The sequence below is a fragment of the Poecilia formosa genome, unplaced genomic scaffold (genome assembly GCF_000485575.1).
Source record: "Poecilia formosa unplaced genomic scaffold, Poecilia_formosa-5.1.2 Scaffold201, whole genome shotgun sequence".
NCBI classification, from domain to species: domain Eukaryota; kingdom Metazoa; phylum Chordata; class Actinopteri; order Cyprinodontiformes; family Poeciliidae; genus Poecilia; species Poecilia formosa.
This window is the reverse complement of record NW_006800140.1, coordinates 249,832-258,260: the sequence shown is the minus strand read 5'-3', so window position 1 is coordinate 258,260 and position 8,429 is coordinate 249,832. Positions and strand designations below refer to the sequence as shown.

Here is an 8,429-nt window from a genome sequence, read left to right as displayed (position 1 = left end):
AAATGGCACACAGCTGCTTACGAGGAACGCCAGAGTAAAAAGAAGACATTGTGGGGAAATGTTTTCCTGTCAGGCAAATTTGTCTGAGCTGTAAATGTATTAAAATAAACACGAGAAGTAATGACTTCACGAGGTTCTTGTGACCGCCGGTTGTCCTCAACAATAATCACAAACATTTTTTACTACAAATTATCATAAAAACTGTTTATATCTTTCCATCACAGCCAAAATCCACATGAGCAGCTTGGTTGTTTTTCCAGTTTGAGGAGCTCTAAGCGTGTATTTGCTGATATTACTGGACGTTCTAGTCTGCTATAAAGGGGTTTTTTATGTGCTCTGTCAGTTATGTATCTTAGCAGCACATGTTTGTATATGTGAGAAATCGGCAAATACCGACGTGTCGACTTAAAGAATAGACAGTCGGAGCCTTTCTTTGAGAGCTCAGTAAACCACATTAAAACCTGCCACTATTTAGAAAATATGCATGTCTGTAATCTTTAGAAATCTGCTTCAAGCCATGAGTGATGCACTTATGCATTTTTCAACGGCTAAACACAGAGAGTTAATCAGCCTGCGGTGATTTACGGCATTTCATATTTTTCACATCTGGAGTCCATATAAACAGGAATATTTAAAGGAGCACTTTACTGCTCTCCGCATACTTCACTGACAATCGGACCGTCTCACCGCAGAGAGCATCCATGGTGCTAACCAGGAATCGATTGGAGATTCTCTCCATGCTTATTGGCACCTCTAGTGAAGATTTAAAAAGCCTGAAAAAATTTAGCTCTTATTGCTAATGGATATAAAAATGGCAATTGGCTTGATGGATAAAAACACATTTCATTTCATAAAACACAGTTGAACTAACAAAATCAAATGGTACCAGTTGAAGTCCAGGTGACACTTAGCAAACACCACGTTTACGTTTGTGATGGTAAGACTAATTTTACAGGAACGCTGCAAAATCAGTATTTTTGTCTAGTGTCTATTACAAATATGTTACATTTGAAGTAAGATAAAACTAACTCAGAAACAACTTTTCAGCAAGACATAAGAGCTTGTTTTTAGTCAGTTATGTAACATTTATTAAAAAGTTCTTATAACGTTGGAAAAATGTCTTGTTATAAGTGAAATAATCTGCCAATGGAATAGTACATTTCATTAATATTAAGAAATTATTTACTTAAAACAAACTCCTATTTTGTGCTGAAAAGTTACTTTTGTCTTATTTCAAGTGTACTAAGATATTTACACCAGAAACTGGACCAAAACACTTGGTAAGATTTTGTGTTTTTACAACGTAGATGTATTTTTAAATAGTGGTTATTAAAACTTGGCTACCTTAAGATGCTAACTCTACTGAAGTTTTCTAACAGTGAGTTTTTTTTTACTATTTTAAATTTAACCGATGAACCTGTATTTTTGTTCTTTTGATTCAGTTTGAGTTATTTTAAAGTTTTAATAATCACTCAAACTGTGGACGTGGACAAGTTTTGGAATAATTCAAGGACCTCATTTTTTTTAAATTCACAGTCAAATTATCTGGCTCAAGGTACCGCGCTGTGTTGCACCCGGACGATTATTCGTGTTACGCAGTGCTCTCATTTCCGCCAACGAGCTGTTGACGAATGCTAAGCGCTGTTAGCAGCTAAGGAGCAAGACGTGGATGGAGAGAAAGGAACGCCGCCAAGAAAAAGGCAAAAGGCGTCAAAATTTTGGAATAATTTTAAACTAAATAGAAAAAAATAACACAGCTGAGTGTGTGGACTATAGAACTGAAATCGCGTTGACACGTCCTGGATGCTGCGACACCTCAACAGGAAACCCACTACGTGCTTCCAGCTCCTTAACGGCTGATAACAGGTGACGTTTTTCTTATTAAATGTTTTTGTGATTGTTAATACAGAATTAGATATACTTGCCGATAAAGAAGAGTTAAAAAATTAAAATATATTTAACTATGTTTAGCTTGTGACTAAACGTGAAATGTCATATAATGCAGTGTTTATTGATGCTTTAATTCAAGTTTGCTTTGTAATTTTTTAAAAGCGTAATGCGAAATGTTTTATGTCTCATTGTTTTTTGTGCTTTAGAAACGTTTTTCACACTTCAGATTTGAGACTAAAAGAATCGTTTTGCATTTTGTTTTCTATTTTTCATTTGGATTTTCTCTTTTATATATTTATTTTACAAGCTAATACAGAATATTTTATTAAATTACTCAATAAATTGTGAGAATAATCAACAGATTATTCAATTACTAAAATAGTTTGTTGTGGTTTTTGTGTTACTATTTTCAGATTAAAGTCAACACAAATCTGCCTTACTTTGACATGTTCTCTTGTTTTTCCCATTCTGAAGAATGCCATTAAAAAAAATTGGCGATATTTTTACCCCCTGGAAAAAAAAATCATAAATGGCAAAATAAAAATTTGATGAAACACTTTTTACATTTATTGTTTACAAACAATAAATGTAAAAAGTGTTTCAGTTACCCTTATCTTAAAGGGAATGTTATGAATCCAAATAAGTGTCGGTAAATATTTAAATCTGAACACGCGGTTATTTCCCCTGGCATTTAAATAACGTTTAGATGTTTCTAAGTATCTCAGAGCAGGATTCTGCTGCTGCGTTTATATTAATTTTATTTTACACATCTGTACCAGCGGAGCTAAGAAGAAGACAGGAAGGCTACAGTCTGTAACTTCACGCTAACTTTACCCAAACACACTTGAAATGACTCTCAGCTCCTCAGGCAGTTTTAGATGCTCAACACAGGCAAGTGGATAAAATATTTATATTAATTTCTTTTCAAAATTAGAATCATTTAAACTTTTATCCAGACTCTATAACATCCTTCATCAAAATTATCCTGCGCATAACTGTGCCAATTCGTATTTTTAAAAGTTTGTTGAGACTCTGGCAATAAAATTTCCAATTTAAATTTTAATTGAACAACAGAACATTTGCGTTTTGAAGCTGATATTAATTTTCAATGTGGTTTGAGAAAATGAGTCTTTGTCAGCACAAGAGTTATCAAGCACATTATAAGATACAGCGCGTCTCAGCGAACGTTTCGGCTGCGCAGCTCTGTGCAGAAACATTACAAATGTACACACACTTCATTAATGAAATGGATTCACATCATCAGCAAATTATACAGTTTAGTTCTTCAGCCGATTCCTTTTTAGGGAACCGTGAACTTAGCAACTTATCTAATAATTCATATTCCCTGCTAACCCTGTGTCTTCTGCGAGCGGATGCTGACTTTGTCTACCGGTTCACGCCGCCTCTGCGTTCTGCACCTGAGAGATACCGAAGCAATTAACTGCATGAACAAATGTTACCTTTAAACAGACGTGAGGAGGAAACTTTAGGTGTGTTTTCCACCGGTTTGCCCTCACGGACAGAAAGTCGAGTTCATGGGAATAATTTGTGACCTTAGATCATTTACTTTCATCTTAGTCTGACAACAAATGAGAAGTTTACACTGCAAAAACACAAAATAGTAACAAGTATTTTAGTCTAGTTTCTAAGGCAAACATATAGTTGACTTGAAATAACACAAAATTATTTCCAAGTTACTTTTCAGAAAGATATAGGAGCTGGTTTTAAGTCAGTAATTCCTTAATATTGATGAAAACATATTAGTTTCACTGGCAGATTATTTCACTTATAACAAGACATTTTTCCTATAAGTTAAATAATCTGCTAGTGAAACTATTTTATATCAATATTAAGGGATTATTGACATTAAACAGTCCCCTATATATTGCTGAAAAGTTACTTAAGTTTGTTTTGTCATATTTTAAGTGAACTAACATATTTGCCTTAGATACTAAACTAAAATACTTGGTAAGATTTTGTGTTTTTTGTCTCGTTTCTTGTGCAAATACTTTTATTACACATAAAATATAACAAAACAAACTAAGAAGTACAAGATATAGGAAGATATGTCTTGCTATATCTGTAGCAGGATATGAGCTTGTTCTGAGTAATTAGCTCCTGAATATTGATAAAAACAACTGGCAGATTATTTCACTTATAACAAGACAAACGTCCCCATATTTTAAGTAAAATGGAACTAGAATGTTTTCATTAACATTTAGAAATGTTAAGCTCCTATATCTTGCTAAAAATATATTTTACATTAGTTCACTTAAAATACAATAAAACTAAGATATTTGCAGTAGGAACTAGACAGAAAGATTTTGTGTTTTTGCAGTGAATTTGCTGAAAAAGACCCAACAAAAGATAACCGTTCCTGTTGTGTTGCAGTGGGAGCTGCAGCGTTGACGCTGTGGATTGTATCTGCGGTTTGCTTCAGATGAAAATAATCCCCTCTCCCAGACCCGCCGGCTTTTGCCCCTTGAAGGAGCACAAGTCTTTGATAACGACGACATGTTTTAGACGAGTGGCCCCCCATCCTCCCATCCTCCTCCAGCTCCCTCCTAAACTCTTAATAAATAGCTTCAAACATAAGAGATCCCAAATCAGCTCTTTGAGCGAAAAGGAAGCATTGCAAGAGCATGAGATCAACCCCTGGATTATTCTTCCCCTGGCTGAAAAGCAGCGCTCTCCAGCCCTCGCCCGGCTATAATACCCATTGGTTGCCACAAGGAACGCTATTCGGATTAAGTGGTGCCCCTTTCATGCAAGCAACAAGTGACAAAGGGGGAGATTGGGCAACTAACCTGCTGTTTAGATAAATAAAGGTACTCTATCAGCTCTAATAATTGCTAACCCCCTCTCCTTTGGGCCCATTGTCCACTGACAAGTGCTGCTTGGCCTCCGTCTAATTGCTGACAGATTTGATTTTTCAGCGACAGCGGGGGATCTGTTTGTGGCCTCCGCATTCCCCGTCCCCCTCCAACGCCACCTATTCTGTCCCGTCCTTTTTCCAAAAAAAAAAAACCCCAAAATCCTCCTTTTTTTTCTGTTTGAACTTCTAAGCGATTAGAAGTTTTTTGGTTACTTTTAAAGAAGTTTCCAGCCGGCATACGATTCTCACAGCGATGGCGACTTTGAGTAAAAACACAAAAATTAAAGAAAGAGAATCTGGTTATTTTGAACAGAAACACAGAAATGGTTTCTGTATAACTCAAAAATATTCAATAAGCTGAGTTTAGTTGTAGTTTTCGAGATTGACAGGATGTTATTCTTAATTTGCTCGTCTATTCTTTACTTATTATTAATGTCACTGTGTAATTAGTCATTTTGGCTCCAGGCACCACCTGCATGTCAGGAGTCGTTTATAAAGTTACACAATCAATAATTTTGGTTATTTAGCTCATAATAAGAGAAGAAAGTAGGGGTTAATTTTTAAAAGTCATATTTTCACCATTTTATTCCTTCAGCTAAAGGCAAGTTCACTTGCCAGGAACCGGAAGTAGACTATCAAAATAAAAGCTGAGTCTCTCTACTCAAACTCCTGCTTGTGATTTGGCACATTCATTTAGATTCAATGGTAAATGTATAAATTTAGAAAAATAGATTTGTTAAAGCAGATTATAATCTGTTTTAATCTGAAATGTTGTAGAAACAATGAAAAGTTCAAAGTGAGTCAGTTGTGTTTGGTTGTCCACTTCATGTAATCAGCAAAGGAATCTGCATATTAGCTAAATATTTACCATTGAGTTAAATATTTAGTGTGAAGCAAAATGTTTGCTAGATAAATATTTAGTTTGTGACTAAAGTAGCAAACTGCTTACTAAATATTTAGTTTGGAGCTAAATTAGGAAGCTAAATATTTAGCTTGATAACCTGGTATTTATTTTTCAAGCTAAATTAGCAAGCTAAGTATATAACTTACTAAATATTGAAACTGCAATATTTATAAATAAACAAATAATGTGATGAAAATGTAACTTTGAAAATGAACCCCCATTATTTCCCCTAAATAATCCAAATCATTGATTTAATTTTTTATTTTGCTGCTTTTCAAACAGCATCTCATACCTGTATTTTTAAATCTAAGAATCTAAGAGAGAAATATTTCCAAAAAGTCGAGAATCTTCTTTTTATATTTTCTTCTTCACATCTAGGTTTTTTTCTGGCATCTCAAACAAATAACTTTTATCAGGATGAACGATATGATGAAGATCTAAAAACTGTGCTGCTGAGCTAATTTTAGCTGAAAAGACATAAAAGTTGAAAAGACGTCCAGGTGAAAATGTCTGCTGATGCGTTTAATGGCGGTTGTGGTCAACTAAACCTAAAATTCAACATCATTTAAGCTAAACTTGGATGGGATGTTTGAACCGAAAAGGCTAAAGAGCCATAATCGCCACATGTTTAATTTCCAGGAAGTCGTTGTAAAAATAAAAAAATCCAACATCATAGATCAGTTCAGTTCAAGTCTGAGTTTCTTTTTTTAAAGACGAGCAAATTCACATATTCATAAAACAGAACATGAATAAAACTGATCGTAAATGAGACTCTTTCAGCTTTTTACACACATCTGGTAACCAGAACATCAAAATATGTGCTCAAATTATATATGGCTGTTATTAAAAAGCGAGGGGTAAATATGAAAGAAGCGAAGCCTGACGGAGAGAAAGGAGTTTCACAGTTTTTGTTTAAGGAAGCCGCTTTTTTCTGAGGTTATTATTCCATCCAGCCACTGTAATTATAAAACTACACATACTTTCTGGATAGTAAACAAACGATCATTACGATGTAGAGCGGAAACCGTGCATTCATTAAGGGAATTCGCTTAAAGGATGAATTTAGAAGGATTTTCTCTTTTATTTTAGTTTTAAATGGCTGTGTAACCTTGTTCCTTTTGCCTCAGCGACACATTTTTTATTTTTTTTTTCCAAACAGAAAGTGTTGCTTCTTGGTTGGCGGCCTTTGCTGCTCTCCTCTGACCTGCAGGCTGCATGTAATGAACGCTGGCAGTACCCCAAAGGACAGCTAGAGGGCTCACTCCAAAACAGCCTCCACAATCAACCTCCAAACACTTAAAAAAGCTAATTATCCCAGGAACAAAACTGCACTTCTGCCTTTTTCTTTTTGCCTTTCACTTAACACAATTAGTCATAAATTTCCTGAGTTTCTAAATCTACACAGGCTCCCTTTTCTGTGCGCAATTATTCATAGTTTCATGTTTGTATCACATTCAAGTTTCAAAGCAAACATATTTTCTGTGCTGGTGTCTGTGTTAATCATCCCACCCACACATTTCATGGATTAGTCATTCACATTGCATGAAACATGAACCAGAGTGCAGCTCTGCCAACTATATGCATACATATTATCCTGAATATTTCTATTGGGGAGTTTGAAAGGGTTAGGTAGGCACTATATATACACAGAGAGGAAGAGAGAGAGAATCAATGACTCCTAATCCACTCAACTACAGGCTCAGATAATTATGCATTTCATAAATGATTAGCAAAATACAGGAATATTTAATCCTGCTTTGCATTGATGTGCTTTAAACAACGCTTAGGTACAGCAGAGCACACAAGCAGCAAATTGGCCTTTCTGCTGGAAAATGGCATATTTGTGGCAAAAGCCGCGTTTGAATGTGACCTTTTTCACAAGCATTAGAGCAGTTTTAAACACATTTGTAATTGAAAATGGGGAACTATTTGCAAATAGATGGAAGGCTTAGAATGTACAGCATCCGCATCCAAATCAATTAATTTTGGAGCGTTCAGCTGCTTTCAGGCGAAGCTCAATGAGAGACTGGTGGCTCTTCGTTCACCTGACAGAGATGCTAACAAGTCACTTCATTCAAGTCGGAACCTTAAGGAGCCTGTCAAATCCAAGTCGGACACCTTTGACAGCAAGCCCAAGTCTCATTACACATTTTTGAGAGGAAAGCAAGTCCTAATCTTTGTGGGACAAATTCAAAACGGGAACAAGTTTTTGCTTTTGAGGGGCTTGTCCAAGTCTCAAGACCTGGAGAAGAAAAACCAAGTTAAATTTTTTTTAAGAATATAGTTCAAGGGTGCATTGACACCAGCCCAGAATTAGAGTCTTGAATCAGACTAATTTGTTTGTCTAAAAAGTCAGATTTGTTTGGGAGGTGAGAATGCAAATTTGAATTCCAAAACGGACTAAACAAGCGAACTCCGATCCGCCTAAAAACCTCGGTCTTGTTTCGGTTAAGTGAACTCTTGTACGGTTGAAAACATATCTGAATGCAACATGACTAGAAACCGCAGGAAGTGCACTACAGCACAGGGCATTCTGGGTCAGTACAACCATAACAAACGTGATTTCACCCTTAGAGAAAATGTCTCGTGGAATGAAGAGAAGATAAAGCCCCTCATACAAATATGGTCAGAAGAAAATCTTATCACAGCTACTTGTAACCACTCACAAAAATAAGGTTTTCAAGCTAATTAGTGTGAAAATGAAGGCCCTCGTGCAGTTGCACAGTGTCACACTAAGGTAAAAAGACTTCACCATCAATG

At 35.7% G+C, this 8,429-nt stretch overlaps 1 protein-coding gene across 2 annotated transcripts in view; it reads left to right on the top strand.

Moving 5' to 3' along the window:
- Positions 1-1,483: 1,483 nt before the first annotated feature.
- The window catches only part of rab11fip2 (RAB11 family interacting protein 2 (class I)), a 38,170-nt gene continuing 31,224 nt past the window's right edge, over positions 1,484-8,429 (top strand). Inside the window, exon 1 of one of the 2 annotated variants that reach the window (XM_016679084.1) lies at positions 1,484-1,866. The gene's annotated coding sequence lies outside the window, so the exon portion shown is untranslated. The remainder of the gene's footprint in view (positions 1,867-8,429) is intronic. The other variant, XM_007566913.2, reaches the window with a different exon arrangement.